We start from the raw sequence: 21480 nt of genomic DNA on the forward strand, positions 1-21480 counted from the left end.
GGAGGAGGAGGAGGAGGAGAAAGTGGCTCTCAGCGGCCGGTCGGATTAAAAGTAACCAGACTCGTCCAGAAAACTGCGTCCAGGAAGGAAGTGACAGAAGACGAATGGGAAAAGGAGAACAGCTCACAGCGTTTGAAACATCGCGTAAAAAAGACTGGGGGTGGTGGGGGCGGGGGGGATTGAAGGATACTGGGAGGGGAGGCGGGGGTGGTAGGGAAGACGGAGCACGAAGGGTTGGGGTTCTAGGCAGCACGTCCGATGAAGTGTCTTTTGCCTCCTTTTTTTTCCCCTTTATTTAATTTTGTCCTTGCCTTTGCTTCGCGCTGCCTTTTTCTCTCCGTCTCTCTCTCCCCCACAATCCCAAACCGTTGACTCTTTCCTCGCGAGCTGGAGAAATCATCAGTTTCACTCTTGCAAAAGGGGGGCGGGACTAGACCTCGGAGCATTTTAATAAAACAAACATACAGCAGCTCCCTCCTCACCCCTCCAGTCTCAACTAGATTGATAAATTACTCCACTACACTACTTTAATTATGTATATGGTATGCAGAATAAATCACTGAACATCAGTACCTCAATCAAGCACTTTTAAATGATAATTGCATCTTGGTGAATCAATCTTTCCATTCCTGACATTTTGCTAATTTTAGTTTTACGGTGGGGTAATAGCACATGCCATACGCAAACCTAATGACAATTCTTTATTGCACGAAATGAAGACAACACGGCGAGCTGCGGCTCCCTGCTCCTCTCGCGGCGCCTCTGCGGAGGACGCTCGGAGAGAACCTAGTCTCCCGCTGCGGCGCGCTCGCTTGCTCTCCGGGGACGCTGCGAGCCAGCCAGCAGGAAAGTCCTTCTAAAGTCGGGATCTTTCCTCTGACCAATAGGAGCGCGACCCTAATAGTTGCTCTTGTGACTTTTCCCCCTTTTGGACACGCGTTAGCCACTTCTCTCTTCCACCGGTCGGTGCGCTCCTCGGTTACTCACGCGTAAAAACCACGGTCCAGGATGTCTGCAGCACTCGATTCCAGCGTGCTTTTCCTGCACGCCCAGAAGTCGCGGTTTTCACCCTGAGAGGTTGGAGCGCTAGAAAGCGAGCCGAAAGGTTTCTCTAATGTTAGTAATGTACGAAATAATAAAATAATTACCAGTATTTGAGATCTCGACTTCATCGCGGGGCCATGAACTTTCTAATCAGTTTGGAAATATTTACTGAGGAAGCAGCTTCCTCGGAGTTCCCCCCCCTCCCCCCACTCTATCTTTTCCACACCTTACTGGACTTCATCCAGGTCATTAACATGTAAACCAAACCAACTTCCCAAATGCATTAGGCTACCCTAGCCGATAGCTGATGACTTCACTTATCCTGAAGAGTTTCAGCTGCACAGGAAGCAGAAATAGAGACTGATAAGGGAGGATACTTATGTTAAGGTTAAAGCATGATAAACACTTTTCCTTACAAAAAAAAAAGGCTTTAATATTTAGGCTACTAGAGATTGGGCACCTCCCGCCCTAACCAACTGTTAATATATACCATGCCCAATAAAGCCAAAGATAAAATACATCAACTGGTGTAGAATCATGAAAAGACAAGATTGCATGCCAGTAGAATTATAGATAACATAAAATGTTTAAACCAAACTATTTTTTAAAAAAATATTGTGAAAGCAAGAAGGGAAAATTCATAGAACATGGAATGTATGAGATTAGACAATGGGAATATATTGAAATATCTAGCTAACTAAAGATTTCCTCACTTTAGAAAATTCCTTTTAGCACTACGTTTAACCCAATGACTAGTTGTATTTCCTGTTAAGTTCAGCAATATGCCTCCAGACGACTATTTTAATATATGAGGACAGTATGGTTCAAAAAGCCTCCTGCTTCAATGTAGGAGGTATTTGATGTGAGTAGCTTCTCTCAGAAGAGTGGGCTCAACATTTAGGCAACGGTCCCAAGGCTTCACATGAAAGGGGAAGGTTTATTTTATAGGCAAGTACAACTAGATCTGAACAATCTTCAAGTTCCAGCTCATCATTGTGACTATCAGCACAACTAAGACCATTCCCTCCCTTTTATTATAGGAATGCATCACAAACTGTCACAAAGCAAAAACCATCTGAAATAGTAGTATTTCTTGCAGATTAGTATTTACAATGTATTTTGTTTGCCGGTTTTTCAAATGTTGAGTTTGCCATTACCATGAATTCATTTTAATAATATGGCAGAGAACATCTGTATCAGGTTTCCATTCAAAGTACAACTTCTCTGAAAATCCAAAAATTTAAAGGGCAAAGATATTTCGAATACTAAGATATGTCTATATATGGTGGTAAAAATAAAATTAATTTTCTTCAAGATTCACAAAGGTCCTGAAAAAGCAAAGCATTTGAAGGACCATCTAAGTTTATTGCCATAATGCCTAAAATTAATGCAGTGAGTTACAACAGTCTATTTGACATGAGCAAACACATAGCCAATACATGAATTTCAGCCCTGCTGTTTTTAATGAATTATAGAGGGTATTTCTGTTTACCACAGTACACTTCAGTTTTAGATTTTCTTTCAAAAAGAAATTATTTTATTTTACCTTTTCATATTTTAAATAATTATTTAATAATACCCATTATAATAAACCCATAATTATCAACGATACTGCAAGCATTCAAAAATAAGTATAACCCCACACTGGATAATTTGAAAATAATTTGGATCTGGAATGTATCACAGTTGGCCTTTTAAAATATAGGATTTTCCCCTCAGCAGATTTAGCTTCTTAATTATGTGTGACCTAAGTTAATATTACCATTAGTTTTCTTCCCATGAGCCTTTATAGTTGAAGCAGAAGAGATATGAAGAAATATACAATAGAAAATCACCTGAGATTTAAAATTATTCATGAGTAATCCACAAAGTAGTTAATCCAGAGTGTGCTTTGTATTCTTTAAATACTTCTGGACTTTTGGTTTCTGTTTTTGTTTTTGTTTTTTCTTTAAAATCATCCTGATCCTTGCCATCTAATGATACTTGGTTAGGATCAGACTATTTTCTCATGTAGGGAGGAGCTTGTACTAGGTGTCAGGAGACCTGGATTCTCTATCTAGTTCAAAATTTGTGCCTTACTAAGGGATTTGTCCTTTCTAGGCTTCAGTTCGCTTATGTGTTAAATGAGTTCTGTAACCTATTCCAGTTCTATCATTGGAAAACAGAAAATGTTTCTACCCTTTAAACCAATTGGAAGGTAGGGTCTATCCAGTTAAATAATAGGTGACAATTCCTTTAAAAGAAAATTATGTCTGGGATTCATGTACTACTGTACCAGCTTTTTTTTTCTAATCACCAAATATTTCTCCTACATTAAGTTGTAAATGCTTTATTGTTAATGTAAATATAGAGTCACTTGTTTTTCCCTCAAAAGAATTATGTTTAGCAATATATTTAATTAAAGTGTCATAGAAGTTACAGAGAGCATGCTCCTCGGGATTTTAACTCCAGGGAAAGCTAATATTGCAATTTCTGTTCAGAGCTGCATACCATGTTACTCCAACCTCCTGTCTTCACTACTTCCCTACATTAAAGCAGCGGTCCACTAAAGCCCTGTGCACTGGGTCTGCCTGCTTTTAAGCCTGGCCCACGCTGGGTGTAGCTCTTGAAGTGAGCTTTAAAAATTATTTTAAAGTGAACTGGGGCGGTTGCCACAGCAACCCACCCTGAGATGAAGAAAGGCTATAGATTAATGTACCCCTTAAGATTATTCAACTGTATAGTATTTGTTCCTCAGCCAGAATACTTTTAACACAAACATGATAAGTGAACATGGTGGTTTAGAAAAATCTAAAAAGCAGTGAAACACAAATTCCAATAGCATTACATATTTTAATCTTTGTCTAATTATAGTATTGATGATACACAGGACTTCCCATGAAATAGATTAATTTTATAAGATACAGTACTTGCAAAAGTAGGCCCTGAAAGATGACATGATCTTTAAGCAAAATGATATGTCATTGCTTATAATATAAAGTGTATGGTGGTCATTTAACTCTTTATTATTGTTATACACGTCTATTCTGTAAATACCTAAAAGGAGTTTGGCAGTTTTACCTTTATGGTAACTCTGTGGTAAATGATAAAAACAAATGTGAGCACTCACCACATACACTTCTTTACTGCCACAGTCATTTGCCTTCCGTTCTTTACTTCATCTCTTCATAGAAGTTACTTCACAGTTTGCAACTCTTCTTTGGCACCTTCAAATGTGGAAGTGCAAAACAGTATATAGTATTTTGTTAATGCTGATATGAAAATACTTTCAAATAGATTTATTTCTAAAACTTCTAATCTGAAGTAACAATATTCTGATTTTAAACCAAAGTGTTTTGAATATAAGACAACTGAAATTGTCATGCATTGTGATAATAATCTTTAATATAAATAGTGCCAAATATCTAAATTTCAAAAATTCACTAGGTGCAGCATTAACCCAAGAAGAATATACAGCATGTGGAATGTCTGTGATTGACAATTTGCAATATACAAAGGATTTGTTATTTCAAGACAAGGTTTACACATATCTAAGGATTCTATGTTTATCTGTATTTCTGTACCTTCAGTTTTATATCTGATAGAGAATTACAGAAGAAGGTCAAATCCATTATATCCGAAGCTAACACAATTTGTCAAATCGGGAAATGTTTGCGATGCAGTTGAGGTTACTGAAAGGGCTTATTTTATGCATTGCCTAAAGGCCAATTTAAAATACTTTGAGATTAGTGATGTGTATTCAGTACGGTTTATAAATTCTATTACCAATAATACCTTATTCTTCCAAGCAGTGTTTAACTGTACTGAGCACAGACAAATGCTCCTGTGTTCTGATTTCTGTTTTAGCCTAGCTTTCCATGACTTTGTGCACACAAATGAACCTTTCCTTGGCTTCAGACTGAGGCTAGTCCCAGAAAGAGAACCAGCCTTGAGACACATCAGACCAGGATGGTCAATATCTCTTTTCCCATTTGTAATAGCAGGAGGACTTTGCATAGTGAAGAATCATTTATAAAGCCTCTATATTTGGGTTGACATCTCTGAGGTTTATTTTTTAGTTGCTTCAGAGTCAAAGAGAAATGAAAAATTTTGGCCAGTTTTACTTTATGGGTGTTAGTTGAGTTTAGGTTTTTAGGCTTAGGCCCACAGTGAGTGAGTCCAAACTTGGTCTTGTAGTCACTATCAAGTGATTTGGTGAGTTCTCTTTCTTCCAGTTGTGCTTCATTTTACAGTCTATTAAGTGAGAATCATAATACACATCTCCCAGGGCCTATTCACCTTATAGAAATGCAATCTTCATGAAATAACATCTGAAAGGTATGGTAAGGTTTTTTTTTTTTAAACGACACTACAAATTATGATACATTTCTTCCTTTTCCTGTAATCAGTATGTCCAAATAAGGCTTGATCAGTAATTTGCTTGCAAGTGTGTGGCTGATTCAAAAATAACCACATGCATGAATAAATTTAATGCGACTTTACCTTTACTTACAAAATTGTTAAATGTTGTTCATCAGAACATTGATTCTATCCCATTTCTTGAAATATCACAGAAACCTTCAATTCAAGGAATGGATTTTCACACTTCCCTTTTAACTGTTTCTTCTAGATACCTTACTATGTGTGTGCTTTTTCATTTTAAAAAATCTTTACCCGGGGTCGTGGTGGAAGTGGGGATTAAAAATCTCGTCCTGCGTTTTGGTGCCCACTTCTTTGTTTGGAAAGCAGAGCGCTGGGACTCAATCCGGACGGCCCTCAAAGACCCAGACGAGGGACGCCTCTAGTTTGAGCAACTCACTCCGCTGAGTTATTGATTGCAGGCAGCAACAATCCCTCCGGTTGATTTGTGTGAAAAGTGAATCCGCTCTGGCTGGGCGTTCAGCAGAGGCGCAACAGCTGCAACGCCATCCAATTATTGCCGATCCTCCCCTCCAACACTGCTCTCATCACCTATATACTCTTCTCTCTGCCCGTCTCTGCTTCCCCCCCCCTCCCCCCCCCCCCACTTTTCTCCCGGGCCGACGGAGCTGAAGGGGCGGGGGTTCCTTCCTTGGAGTGTTTCTAGAGCTCGGAGGCTGCTGGTAGGGGGTGAGTGCGCCACGTGCGTGCGCCACGGGCGAGCAGGAGGCAGGCTCTGGGCCCTCCTGGGGACCTGCTGGACCTGCTCGACCTGGGTGCGACGAGTGGGCGGCCACGCTGGTTTGGCGCGGGGAAGAAAGGGGGTGTGCCGACTTGTATTTAGTTGGGGGTTGTGGAAGTCACGGCTGGGGGAAAAGCGTCCGGTGGTTTGTTGGTAAAGAGGGTGCGTGATGGGCTCTGGGGAATGGAGGAGGGCGCAACGGCTGTGGGTGGACTGTGGAAACGGGCGGTGGCAGTGCCGGGGTAGTTGTCCTGCTGGTCTGGTTTTGGGATCCTGGGCTGGAGAAATGCGATCCAAAAGAGCTCGGGATGGGCTCAGAGCGACCCACGAAAATACCAGGGGCCAAGTAAAATGAACCCACCCTTTAACAGTGCACAAAGCGCTGGCACACGGTCCACGTCTGGTGACGCAGGCTGCCCGAAGCGCTCCAACCATTTTGCAAACCTGGGAGAGCAAGAGGGGCTCTGCAGGTCTAGCCGCCGCCCCTGTCCCACTCTGGCCAGCCGGAGTTTTTCACCTGACAGACCAATAGGAAATAACACGGGCCCCAAACTGGATTTTATAGTCTGAGCTCTCAGCATCTAAGGAATTATATTTCAAAAAACAAAAGCCAACTCATAGCTCTATTAAGCTAACGCGTGTGCGAGTTTTGGCTAGGAAAAAGCCACAAAGTAAAGCAAGAAGTAGGGTATTCAGGATAAAACACACACTTTAAAGACAAAACAGAAAACTTCCTTTCCCCTTGTACCCCCTTTATTTGTTAACACAGGGGAACGGTTCTGGGATGTCTTACAAAAATGCTGTCACTAAATGCAGATATCTGTGCTGTTCTTTGACCTGTTTGGCATTGTGGAATACTCAATTACATCGAAGGTGTAAAAACGTTTATGTTACCATGTTCTTGAAACATTTAGCGGCTACCAAGATGGTAGCTATTTAAATTAATTAAAATAAGATAAAATAAAAATAAATTCTGTCCCTCAGTTCCACTGGCCATATTTCAAGTCCTCAATAGCCACATGTGGCTAGTGGCTCCCTTACTGGACAGCGACATGTCAAACGTTTCCATCACTGCATAAAGTTCTGCTGGAGAATACTGCTATAGAGTTCAAAATGAATGCTGGTTAAAAAAAGAAAGAAAGAAAGAAATTACTTTATGACTGATACCAGCCACATTTTAGGACACTCTTGGAGTTTCTGTTACTTGGCACTAGTGTGAGAAGCTTTAAAGTCAGACTTTCAGTATCTTCCTGCTGAAAGAGACCTTGGGGAACACTTCACCCAGACACCTAATTTTTTTATAGGCAAGAGAAATCAGGCCCAGAGAAGTTAAGTGATGCCCCCAAAGTTATGTCATAAATTTGGAAAGAAGATAAGGTCCCCTAACAGGGTCCAGTATACTTTGTGCCAGACAAGGACATCTTTCTAGGCAAATTCATCTTACAGAAAGTCAACTTGACTGAAAATTTTAGGCAAGAGTACCCTTTTACAAGAAAAAATACTGCTAAGTATTCCTCCAGGAAGAAATTCCATTTAACAAAGAATGAGGAGCATGGGGAATAATACTATCTCCCAAACTAAAAATGTATTATTGGTAGTGTCATAGATTCATATAATGCCTTTTCTAAGAGGCTAATTGGGATAACACTGTGCTTCATTCTACTTTAAAAATTCTGAGGAAATGGGATTATCCTCTTAAAGAGCTAAAAAGCATTCTTAAGGTCAGGGAGGAAAGGTGTCACCTAAGGTGAAAATTTTTAGCAAAGCATAATCTTTCTCAAATTTGATAAAGATATCAGAGACATTGATTATGATATAACTAGGATGGAATTGGCTCAGAAATGTTAATAACAAACCAAACTTTTTTTTTTTTTTTTTTTTTTTTTTTTTTTTTTGAGACGCAGTCTCGCTCTGTCTCCCAGGCTTGAGTGCAGTGGTGCGATCTTGGCTTGGCTCACTGAAAGCTCCACCTCCTGGGTTCATGCCATTCTCCTGCCTCAGCCTCCTGAGTAGCTGGGACTACAGGCGTCCACCACCACGCCCAGCTAATATTTTCTTTTTTTGTATTTTTAGTAGAGATGGGGTTTCACCATGTTAGCCAGGATGGTCTCGATCTCCTGACCTCGTGATCTGCCTGTCTTGGCCACCCAAAGTACTGGGATTACAGGTGTGAACCACCACACCCGGCCCAAACAAAACATTATTACAAATTACACTATCTGAAACATATAAGGCAACAGAATACATCATAAAGATTTAGTCAAAGCATAAGCTTTCTTATTAGTTTTATTGTTTTGTTTTGTTCTGTCTTTTGGGTTTGTTTTGTTTTTAATGCCATGTTTGTATTCTATATATCTTATTGTTAATTAGGAGTGAACTGTTGGTATTAATTCTGCTCTTTTATAGTAGTTACCTTTTAACTTAACCCTTAGTTAAGGATCCCCGAAGTGTCCAAATAAGAGTACTTATGAATATTAAATAATTTTAAATTAATAACAATAAATTATTTTAAAAGTGTAGATTTACATTTTTATTTGAATTATTGTCTTTATTTCTCTTCTTAATTTACCATTTGCGTGTGGTTCAGCATTCTTCCCATTCTCCCTAAAATCCAGTATCCTTAGAGAAAATGTTTCACTTCTTCAGGTGCTTGTAGACATGGAAGAAGGCCTCACCTTCTCCATGGCTGACAACTGAGAAGGCTGGTCTGACTTGGAAGAGGCTGTGTGGCCAACAGCCAATTGGCTGTATCACATGGTAACTGTTTGATTATGCATATGGTTTAAATCTCCTTTTGTCTCAGTTTCCTCATTTGTAAAATGTGGAACAAAATGTGCTATCCTCAAAACTTTGTTATAAGGATTAAATGAGCTATTCAGCATAAAGCACAGGGCTGGAAAAGTGACAAACTGCAGTAAAAATTAGCCATTCTTAATCTAATGCAAAGAATTTCCACTTCTATACCATTAAGTTCTTTATTCACCTATACTGGGGTTATCACAGCAGAAAGAAGTAGGTCATCCGAGAGGTGGGAATTGGTTCAGGATGAGATTTACCTTGGAAGAGGTAAAATGTTTTAAAATACCATGACTTAAGTGTACAGGTTGCCTTATTTCCCTTTCACTGACATCATGCATCTAGGATATTTTTTCTTTTTTCGGGGGATGCTTTATTATACTTGTTAGCCACTTGGTTGCTGAAAAGGCACTGAAAACTCAGAGTCTATCCTCTTTTCACCCTGGTTGACCTTTGGAATGCTGTTGTCAGCCAAGATGACATTGATATCTTCAGTCTCCCCCTAGCTTGAATTCTTTAGGTCAGAGTCCGCTCAGATTGTCTCCTGATGTCATTCCAAATGTCTGATGGCCGTCTATGGCAACTGGGTTGGGCAAAAGCCTGCTGGAAAGGGGTAGCCCACAGAATGCCTAATGGAGAGTTCTGTTCAAGAGGACCTAGAAGTAGTTCTGTTAGACATATGATCAACACTACAGCTTTGTTAGGGGACTGTACCATTTCTTGAAAAACAGAAGCATAGTCATTTTGCATTTTTGGTTCTAATAAAGTCCCACCTGAGATGTTTATGATTTATACTGATTTTATGATTAAGTATGTATTACAGAAAAAAACAGACTTAGAGAATGTCAATAAAAATTTTATATCTGATATTCACGCTAACACTAGTTATTAAGTGAAGACCCCAAGTTAAGACAGAAGAGTTTAGAAAAGAAGGAAAAGAGCTACCGCATGGCAAAATGTACATTATTCTATCTTTCTAGGTATTTTTTCTTTTTCTTTCTTTTTTTTTTTTTATGGAGTCTTGCTCTGTTGCCCAGGCTGGAGTGCAGTGGTGTGATCTTGGCTCACTGCAACCTCTGCCTCCCATAGAGATGGGGTTTCAACATGTTGGCCAGGTTGGTCTTGAACTCCTGACCTGAGGTAATCCGCCCACTTTGGCCTCCCAAAGTGCTGGGATTACAGGCTTGAGCTACTGTACCCAGCCATTTCTAGGTAATTTTTTAAATGACTATGTTCTACTTATCTGGAGCTTACAAAATTATTTATAAAATATTTCATTTATAATCCTAAATTTTAAACCAAGCAATATAATAGAAAATGTGATGTTTTCAAGAAGGTAAGATCATGCATAGATCTACATGCTTTCAATATGTAATTTTATAGAAATTCTGGAACAAGGAGGCACATAATTATATCAATATTCTAATTTCTTAGGAAGAAACAGAATTAATTTTCACTGGGAGGAGTTTCTAAATTATTTTGTAATATGGTGAGAATTAAAAGTAAAACTCAATAAAACTTTTAAATTTAAGTCAGTGATTAAAACCAGTTTGTTTCACCAAAGTACTGATTGAGTCTAAGACTCAAACAAAAGGCCAGATTTCCTAAGGACTATTACTTATTTATTCATTTATACTAAATGTGTAGTTAAATCTTTTAAATCAATAATGTTCTTAGTCATAATACAATGATATCTGGAGTATATATGCAAAAACAATACTATCTTATTAGAATGTGGGTCGAAATGAATGTTTGAAGTACCTAACATTTAATGGCCACATACTATTTGTCAGACTCTGTATTAATTGCTTTATAAACTTTATTTTCTTTTATTCAAAGAACAACCTTTTAGACATGTACGATTATTGTCCCCATTTTACAGATTTTACACACTAAAGCTCTGAGTGCTGACATGACCTGCCCAGGGCCACATAGTTCCTAAGTGCCAAACGACATAAAACCAATGTGTTTGTTTCCAATACTCTACCCTTAGCTATGATGCTATACTGCTTCCTTGTATTCATAACGTTTGTTCACTTATAGTGATAATATAATAGATATTTTTGTCCCACCAGAAAATATTTCAGAAATACATATCTAAATGCATGTCATCCTCTTTAAGGTAGACACTTTAGAAGACTATTCATTTATTTCAGTAATGTTGTCTTTGCTCAAGTCTATTTAGAAATCTCCTCAGGGATTTGCTACACAGTCTTAAAACTGGCCTGATTGTTGGCAAATCCTTATCATCAAGGATGAATTTTTTCCAAAAGTAAATCCAAGCCAAATGTAGTAAACAGGATGAAAACTAAGATTTGAGTATAAAGCATTAGATTATTTGATATTTGTCTCATAAATTGACACTAATTGAAGATATAAAAGGAATTTCAAAGTATTTTTGATATGATTTTATAGCCTTTAAGGAGAGTTTTGACAAGTAACACTCGTAAAAGGTCTGGTAATTTTTTAAAAAGTCATTTTCACTAAATTAATAGTTATAGATCATGTATAAACAGCATGGGAAATGTTCTTTTCAAAGAGTATAAAATGGGCAGCGGAGGGTAACTAGGAAACTCTGGAGCAGAATCCACATTTAGACACTAAATAACTGTTTTGACCTTAATTTTCTAAATGCCCTTCTTGTAAAATGGGGAAGGTGGCAGGAACTACCCATGATAATGATTTTGCTGAGAGAAGCACATGAAATTGTACTTCTGTGGCCACTTAGTGCCTCGCATATAGAAAATTCTCAATAAATGTTAGCTATTATATGCCATTTCACTTTCAAGAAATACCCCATATTCCTGGAAAACATCTCAGTGTTGTAGTTATGTAATGATATTTTAAAAGATGTTTTCTTTTCTGTCAGTTTCATGCTTCCAAACAGTTATTTTATGTAAAGTATTTGATATATAAAGTAAATATAAACATATTTATGGTCGTATGTTTATTCAGTTAATATGTATTATATCGAGAAGTCTTACATGTTGGACTGCTAACTATATTATCCTTGTCAGTGTTCTATATAATATTGTCTTTAGATAAACTTTTTTGGGGTATTCTTATTGGATTTCATCAGACTTATGAAAGTAATGACATACCCATTTGCCCAGAATAATGCTCCAAGATTTTACTTTTTAGTTACCTCAGACATCTTCTAAATTGTTTATTCATTATATAATCTTAAATTTAAGGGAACTGAGCATAAATATGTTGAATTAGTGGCTTCCTATTAGATCCCAGTGAACTTCTCTTTAATCAGGGCTCTTATCTGTGTAGCATATGCGCAGTTGTGATGTTGTGAAAGTTTGTCTTTACATCACTCTCTTCCCTATACTCACCTTCAGCAGGCCCTGCTTTCACTTTGGCATGCTCCACTCACCCAGCAGCAATTTTTACAATCAGTAATAGCTCTTTCACGAGTGCTTCTTTCTCCTCTGGGCCTTCCACTGATGCGACCTACAAAGTCGTTTCATCCCTCAGCCGCCCCTTTATGTCCCCGGAATTCTTTCCAACTATGTTCTATCAGAGGAGCCGGCCACTACAGCCGCCTAATCCATGACACGGTATCATTGTGCAATCACTTTAAATGAACCTCTCTTCAAAAGTTTTCTGAAAAGAATTCATAATCCAAAGGAGTATCCATGCTTCCACAGATACCCTGCTGTGTTGGTCAGGTGGTGTTTTAGGGAGCACTTTCAGTATGTCTCAGGTCCCTCCCGCCAGCAGCCACTTCGTTTGTCCACACAGATCTAAGCCTTGGATGCAAGCAAATGGGAAACCTGGCCCTTACTTGAGGAAGCAATTTTGTTTTTGAAAATGTTGGGATTGGAAGATGAACTCTCTATCAGCAAAATATTAAGATACTCCTTGAAAATTTATATACTTAAAAAATTGTACATTGCATTACCTGTTCCCCTGGTCTCTTTTTCTATTCCCTCTTTGCAATATGAGGCAGGCAGCCACTGCGTGTCCCTTGTACCATAGTGACTATGTTGTCACTCAGACTTACCCTGTGTGCTCTCCTTTCTGCCCCACCAAAGCCACCAGAGGTGTAATTAGTGATTATTTATCCAGAAATGTCTTGAACAGGGTTTAAGAACTCTTTGAAGAGAATATGTACTGCTTGTTGGATGAAAGAGAGAATTTGAAAGGGTTGGGGAGAGGTTTAGGGACAGAGGGCAAATTTCATTCTGCCTTCTATCTCCTCTATTAAATCACAGATAAAGCATCTTCCTATGTGCAAAGATGGGGTACATAAACAAATATTTCCCAACTTAGTGTAGTCTTAAATCCTTAAATAAAGAGTATCCATATCAAATGGAATGCAATTTTGTATTAAAAATCATCACTCAAGATTCAAAAGGAAGAAATAAGATTCTAAGTAAAAGATTTTGAACACTACTAAAGTAAGAAACATTCTACAACTTTCTTATTCCTTTTGACCCCTTTAGCAAAGGCTAAATAGCTAGCCAACAGATTTCCTCCCAACTATTCCATTTAACTTCCTTTCTTCCTTCCATCTGTCATTCGTTCATTCATTCTTTCCTTCCTTCCTTCGTCTTTTCTGCTTCCTCTCTTCATTTTCAGTTGTAAATTCTTTAGTATCAGTTGTGAACTCAGTAAAGCTATGCACATACACACACACACACGCACAACTGGTTATTAACAGGATTTTTCCTTTGCGTTGGAAAATTACATTTTCTGTTTCAGAACCATAGGGTATTATTCTTTTTTGATTTATCAGAATCACTTAAAAATAAAATATCTTCACTAAAGGAGCTTATTTCTAAACAATTGATGATGCATGTTATAGATAATATGGTCAGAATAACTTCTATGATTATTTTTTGTTATTAATCACTGTAATTACTCTTTGATTGCAATGATGATTAACTTACAATGAATAAGGTCTGTGCTTGTGTTGGTTATATATTATTTGTGAAGGATTTATGTTCATGCATCCACACAGTCTCATCTCATCCTTATGTAGCCGTGAGATTCTAGTCTGTGTAGCCTGTGGCCACAAAATAAACTTACCCACAGGAGAATAAAGCCTATGGTTTCTCTCACATTATCAGTGGGCTATAACCTCTTAAACTCCGCAGGTCAGTGATGATTAATTGAGCATTCTAAAACTTGGTGAATGTGTATGCTCTATGCTCGCATACTTTCCATAATAAGCACTGTCTGTATTGTTTGAATGACTGCCCTGAAGAGTTCGCTCAAGCCGTTTTATCACATTTCAAGCTGTATTGTTTAGCATCTTAAACTTAAGAAAAACTTGAGAATGATTTTTTTTCTGGCTTTTCACTAGTATTTGATGACACTTATTTTCCAGTCTACATAAGATAATTAAAATAAATGAACTACTCAACACAGTAGTGTTTAATTATAGCAGACAATACATTTTAAAAGGTAAAGTCTATACTTGTGTGCATATGCTCCCATTCATCTTTTGGGACTTGGGATCACTAAATGTTAGTTTTCTTGTTACTGTAGAGCAGGAGAACTGATCCTCCTCACAAAAGAGGGCTCCTTGTGAGGATGTTAACAGTCTAGCTCAAAGAACCAAAGTGCCTCAGAATCACCCAGGTGCATGTTAAAATGCAGATTCATGGGCCCCACCTCAGGCCCACTTAGCTGCAATCTCAGGAATCTGCATTGTAACAGGCTCCTCAGGTGGTTCTTCCATAGCACTTATTTGCATGCTACTCTCTTAAGGTGAGGGGAAGCATAAGATCCACAGGTCCCTCTAATGCCATAATTTTTTTTTCTCTCCGTTTGTTATTCACTCCTGTTCTCTCCACTAATGTTAACAAATTTTGTGGAACTTTTAAAGTCATGAGAACCTTTCAAGATAGTAAGATGAATCTTGATTCAAAATTGTAAACAAGAAAAAAGACATGCCACAAATATTCTGCCTGTTGAAATTAGAAAACCAGTTAAGCAATATGGAAACCTAATTATCTCAAATTTCTGTACAATTCTTCATCTTTACTTAACTGAGGGGATAGCCATTATCTTTTCTTGGATGGAATCGGTTCATTGGGTCCTGATACTTCTGCAAAACCTGTAAAATGGGCTTCAGATCCAGGTACCTCTACCATTGGTGATAAGTGACTCCCAAACATTTTCATCCCTCAGTGACTGCCAGGTGCTGTGAGCCTAGACTCCATGAAAATAGGACTGGCACTGGTCATAGTCACTTGAGGAATGTGGCTTCTCTGTAAAGAGATTTTCGGTCAATGCAGATGTTCCTTGTGACCTCAGTAATCACCTCCATCTGCCAAGCAGTCATAAAGGGCCTGCACATCTTTGCCAACCTTGTCAACAGAGTGATCCATATCTTAGGTCTTTAACCTCTTTTGTATTAAGATTTTTTAAAAAATACATTAATCGTGTTTTAATTCTGTCCTCATGAACATAAAAATAGCAATAATAAATGATTATTACTATTGCAAAAGTATTGCTTTAGTTTACAAGTTTTCCTTAAAAATATTGAACTCCCCAGCTGTATTTATCCATTCTTTCAATCCATTTATTCATCATACATAACCTAAATACCTATATGTAGCAGACATATTGTACTAGGATTCAGATATTTTTAACACTGTTTCTTGTTCCAACATTTTCTTGACATAAACAAATATATTATCATGCTGGCTTACAGCAGTGTGTGTGGAGAATGTCTTTCTAAGTTTAAAAATTGTCCTCTCATTCTATAAAATTAAAAATATTAAATGACCATTCAGTACTTTTTTGTCAATTCAGCCTTATAGTGCATACTGAAAAGTTCAAAGCTTCGTGTCATAATATAATTTTGAGAATGAGACTTTTTGTATGTTACTAGGGTCCCCAAGTGGAAAAAATAAGGCCTGCTGCTCTGGAGTATATTGCAAAGTGATTTTGTTTTCCCCACTGACTTCACAGGCTAGATACTGTGTCAATTTTAATTACTTGGCATGCTTACATGGTGGGCTACTTATAGCAATAGGGATAGGGTGGGGCCCAGTCATTGCAGACAGGAACCCACCAATAATATTCCAGATTCCTTTTGAGACTTCCTCACACGAAACAGAGGAAATATCTTTCATTGGATAACTAAAACTTCCTTTCCTATGATTTGTACAAAATGGCCAAAAAGGCCCATCCATTCATTAGCCTCACAGAGGTTAAGTGACTTGTTTCCAGTCACAAAATGACTTTGCAGTGAAACAGAGAGTCTAACTCAAATCTTCCTACTTCTGCTCTGGTGCTCTTTGAAGAACACTCTTTAACTCTAATGAGGAAGCCTTTATGATCCTTCAAAAGCAGATACGGGACAAGTCACTTATTTTCACTAAAACCCCTTTGGGATGTAGGGCAATGATTAAACTTGCCTATCTTTCAAATTGCTAGAAATGGATGCTACTTACTATTTTGCTTGCAATTGATTTGCATACTGTTATTACATATTGTTAAATGGTTTGTTGATTAATGACTAATGTTGATTTGGACTAAATGTAATGGAATAAGCAAATATATTTTCAAATTTAGATATACAATTTAGTTGCTAAATGGTGTTGTTAGTCATAAAAATGTTGATTATTTTAGATCAATCCCTTGCAGGGGAACCCTAGCCACAATTTCCTTCCATATTTTTTCTCAATATTTTAAGCTTTACCGCATCTCTTTTTCTTATTAATTTACATGTCTGGGTTTTAAAGCTAACACTTCTTATAAGCAAGTACTGTTCCAAAGCCCAGGACTAAGATAAATTCTTATAAATTCAGAATGTGGTAGATTTCAACTAAACGGTTTCTTTTCTGGAGATCCAGAAGACAAATATTTGGCTTGAATATTAATATTTTTATGACCTTGACCAGATCAATATATTGCACAAATATTATCAACAAATTATATAAATAGACCATATTTACTAACATAATTAATAATTTTGGAATTAATATAAGATAGTTATATATACACACACACAAGCTAGTCAGTTGTTAAGTCAGTTATATGAACTATATAATGTATTATGCACTTGATACATACATATACTTATGTGATAGTATATTTTGTATTTTTAATTACTCCCAATCTTAAAAAAAACCCTATATTCCAACTTATATTTTTGATTTCTACATTTATCTTCTAAATATATGTATTACCTTTGATAATTTTTTTTATTTCTGCTATTTCATATACATTCATAAATATTTCCAGTTTGGAAATCCATTTAAATGGTAAGACAAATAAAAAACTTTTGTACCATAGATGTTTTAGTACATTTATAGTGTTTGTATTTTTTAGAACTACATTTTAATATGCTGTGATAAAAATGTGTATTTCTCTAACAAGGTATTAAATTTGGTGACTGAAAAGGGTTCTTCAAAGGAATATAATTCACATTAACTTTCCATGTGATCATTGTTACTTATAGTTTACTAGTCAACATGCTTAAAGTCTAATTAGAAAAAAAATCCCTGGATATTAAGTTGGGAAACAGACCCAAGTCTGTATCTACATAAAGGTCACCACCTTGGTGACCTTTGGTAAATTTCATTTTTGTTCTTTGATTTCATCTTCTTTGAAAATGAGAAGCTGAAAGCTTTGAAGCTTTCTTCCCATAACTCCGAAATAGTTTATGAGCTCAAAAGAAAATATGACTAAAAGAAATGTGTGGGCATCATTACCTGGCTGCCCAGTATTTTCATGGACACAGACTTGTAACATATTCTGAAAGTTCCTTTAAGGAAAATAACTCTGTAGATATGGCCAGCAACGGAAAAGGGATCAATAAGAAAAAGAAAGGGAAATGAGTTAATGACAAAGGAGGAATGGTAGGCAGTAGAAATGATTCCCCACTTACTTGTTTTTTATCTATAGTCTAGTTATTCCTATTTGAAAACCTACTGGCACCAGGTATTATCAACAGGGATGAGTAATATGTAATTTTTATCTTTACTGGGTTACATTTGGCACATGGACAGTTGACAGCTGTCAGTCAGGTGGCTGGTCAATGAGGAGATACATATAAAGCTGCCAAAATATTTTTGTTGCTTTAAATACTTACAAGTAAACCATTTTAGCTGGAAATTTTGTTGCACTGAAATTAAATAGGCTGATATTTAAAATATAATTAATTGAAGTTAACTACTGGGAGAATCAAGATTTTCCCTATTAATATATAAGGTTAAATAACATGTTTTTCCAAGTGTCTTTCTGAAACAGGAAAACAATTTTTCTCCACTGTAAATAAGCTATCTGTAAGATAGGAAGATAACTTGCAAATAATGTTTAAAATGCATATGTTTTAATGTTAAATATTTAGAGCAGGTGTAAATCAATGCTACTTTAAACTCCAATATTTTATTAAAATAAACCATTCCCATACATTGAGGGAGTTGGCATAGGTTTTTTTGTGACACAATGTTGAAGATTTATTAGAAAGGACAAACATAGCTGCGTGGTGGACAAGAATTTACAGCCTCTCATAATGAAAATTTTAAAAAATGGGATTTTAGATTAAGTCTACAATTCAGGCACAGCTAAAATGATAAATTTTAGTTATTTTGAAATATTTGAGCTATATTTAATATTATTTCCAATAGCTTCATTTATACTTAAATAATTGACAGAGTCATAAACAATAGTTTGGCAGAAGCTTTTGGTTTGCTTATACTTAATGACAATGTAATAATTATAGCCAATGGTAATGCATGTGAAAACTTAACAAATACAATTCTGAAGTTGACATAAGAACACATGTTGTTCAGTTTTGCAGTAACTATCATCTTTAAAAGTAAATATTGTGATTGTTTAGGAATATAGTATTTAACAGACTAGAAAAATACAAGTAAAATTTTCAAGTGCATGAAATACATACTAATTCTTTAAGAGACTAATGAAGTTATTCTAAAAATTTAGCGACTATAGTTACTCAGGTGTCTGAATCAATATAATGAAACATAATGAAGCATGACAAAATATATATGAAAGTAGCAGCTTGAAATCGCAATAAATACATATATATTTTTAAATGTTTTAATCATTTGAAATATATATGTAACAATTTATAATAAAAAGTATATTTGGGTTTTAATGTTTTAAAATAGGGGTTCATTAAAATGTTTGTGGGTAACGTTATGTTTTTAAAATATTAGCTATTTTGTTTGGGTGGAGTATTTCTGATAATTTTTTAAACCACAAATGTTTCATAATTTTCAACAGTAATTACAACAGTTTAAAAGAGTATGTTAGTTATACATTTGTGGCATATCCATGTCGTCACTGATTTAAAAATCATTTCAGGTACAGTGGTCATTAAAAAAGTCAGACCTTATTTTTTTTCCATTATACAATCATGTGTTAAGGATGTAGATTTAAAGTTATTTCTGGGGTCATCAGAATAAAACAATTGCCTCATAGTATTAGTAATTTATATTGGTAGGAGTCTTTTCTTTCTTAAGCACCAATTCTACCCCCCACAGCCCAGAAAATTGATTTTATCCATAATAATTTATAGCATTCTTCATCAATGTATACTGTTGTTTCTTTTAAATTCATTAGCCCATGTTGCTTGTGAATATGGAATTTGGTTATTAAAATGGTTTCATATGTTTACTATGTATAGGCTCTAGCTTTGAGCTGCTTACTTGCTTAAATAAATGTTTTCAATTTACTATAATACAACAGTTTGTAGAGAAATGCTGTGAAGCATAGTTAAAAGAATGAATCCCTGAAATAGAATCACTTTTTAAAAATATGTCCTAACATGTGGTCTCATTTTTTCATGTTTTGCATTAATTAAAGTCCTATTCTGAAAAAAATATTTTTGCCTAAACTTTTGAATTAACAAAATAAAAATAAAAAATATATAAATATACGAATTTTGGAAATCAGTGATGTAAAAACATGCTTTAATACCTTCTTGGTTGTTAATTTCAAAGATTTTTCTCAAAAGACACTCTTTGTAAAGTAATGAGAAAATACTGCCACTTTTAATTATTAAATAATATTTACTACAATACAATTTACTTTTATTTAATTATTAAACATGCAATATATTTTAAATTATTTAATTATACATGCAATGTATGTTTTAAAAATGTATTAAAATAAAGTTAATTGCATGTTCTCTCTAATCATGTTCTTGTAGCATGCACACATTTTAAAAAACCCAGTACATGTAATTTTTGAAAATAGTATGTACCATTACACCTTTTTATTTGGGAGATTTATTAGAAAATAACTTTTCATTCAGAAAAGATTATGACAGAATTAGATAAAAAGGAGACTAAAATGTGTGTTAAATCGTGTAATATTATAAATGTAATTAACTCTTCATCTTCCAAATATTGAAAACAGTAATGAAAGAGACCAATATTTAAAAATAGAATCTTTTTTTAAACCTAAAAAAAAAAACTAAAGAATTGTTACATGGTAACAGCTTTACTTTCACACAAGGCAAACCCACTGTTGAGTGAGTTGGCTCTGATTCCAATGGTCTCATCAACTTTGTGAACACAGGTACCTCAGTGGTGCCTCTTTCAAGACAACAAAATTAACTTTTAGAGATTAAAAAATATATTTTGGCAATTGAAACTCACCAGTGCCTTTCTGCTTCTCCAGGAAGTTGTACCCGTCAGCACCTGCTGAGGGCTTTGTTGTCCAAACCCTGACAGGTAAAAAAATTCCTGTAGAATAAAGCCAGACCAGCTGGCTTTGAAGAGAAACCCCCCAGTTTGGGCTGCGTTTGCCTCCTCTCCTTTTCTATGAAGACCGAGGCTTTGCCCCCTTGATCGTCAAGCCGTGAGATGCGTGATCTCTCTGCACAAGTGTCTGGCAGGCCGAGGTGCACCTGTTTCTGTCACTCTGGAGTAAATTTAGCTGTAAAGGTATCACTGACAACCAGACCTTTGTCAGTGCTGGCAAAAGAACACAGAATTGCTTCCCTCCCCTCCCCCCTCCCGACCCCCTATGCTGCTAGTTCCAATGGAAAATATCCAATCGGAAGTCTATCCAAAAATCATTCCTAAAAAATGAAATTGCTTTCATATGGTATAAAAAAGTAAGTTTCCTCATTTCAAGCAGATTTTAAAATTACATTTCCAAGAATAATCTTGGAACAAGACAAGTTTTCGTTCAATTAATTGTGGCTGGAAACTTTTTAATGGAAACATAGCACATACTTACTTCATTTCAGGTTATTGAATTGTGTTAAGCATAAAAGTTATTTGCCATTCTTTGCTGCAGCTCATTTGTTCTTTTCGATTCTAAGAAATATTAGAAGGTTAAATAACTTATCACATAGGAGAGATTATTCATACTACCAAAATTAGAATGTGTGTAGTTCTGAGGGACTGAATGTCAAAATTGTATGCTCATAGCACTAAAACTATTGGGAATCTAGGATGCCACTGGAACATGTAAAATGGCAGCTAAGGTCTATGGAAACCCTTCATGTTTAGAAACTGGCTAAAGCTTGAGTTCTCTTATCTTTTGGTTAAGGT

The 21480-nt window shown here is 36.2% G+C and overlaps 1 protein-coding gene and 1 long non-coding RNA gene across 16 annotated transcripts in view; one reads left to right on the forward strand and one right to left on the reverse strand.

Moving 5' to 3' along the window:
- MEF2C (myocyte enhancer factor 2C) overlaps positions 1–6121 on the reverse strand; it is a 170523-nt gene extending 164402 nt beyond the window's left edge. For 3 of the 14 annotated variants that reach the window (XM_031010715.3, XM_019027813.4, XM_019027812.4), the window contains exons 1-2: positions 5698–6022; positions 4154–4250 (exon numbers count right to left, since the gene is read on the reverse strand). The gene's annotated coding sequence lies outside the window, so the exon portion shown is untranslated. Of the gene's footprint in view, positions 1–987; positions 1093–1148; positions 1328–4153; positions 4251–5697 lie in introns of those variants that run through there. The other 11 variants (XM_055387504.2, XM_055387494.2, XM_055387503.2 and 8 more) reach the window with 11 other exon arrangements.
- The window catches only part of LOC109026991 (uncharacterized), a 59652-nt gene continuing 38194 nt past the window's right edge, over positions 23–21480 (forward strand). Inside the window, exon 1 of one of the 2 annotated variants that reach the window (XR_008680010.2) lies at positions 23–144. This is a non-coding gene — a long non-coding RNA (uncharacterized lncRNA). Of the gene's footprint in view, positions 145–6036; positions 6133–21480 lie in introns of those variants that run through there. The other variant, XR_008680009.2, reaches the window with a different exon arrangement.

This window comes from Gorilla gorilla, chromosome 4 (genome assembly GCF_029281585.2).
Source record: "Gorilla gorilla gorilla isolate KB3781 chromosome 4, NHGRI_mGorGor1-v2.1_pri, whole genome shotgun sequence".
NCBI classification, from domain to species: domain Eukaryota; kingdom Metazoa; phylum Chordata; class Mammalia; order Primates; family Hominidae; genus Gorilla; species Gorilla gorilla.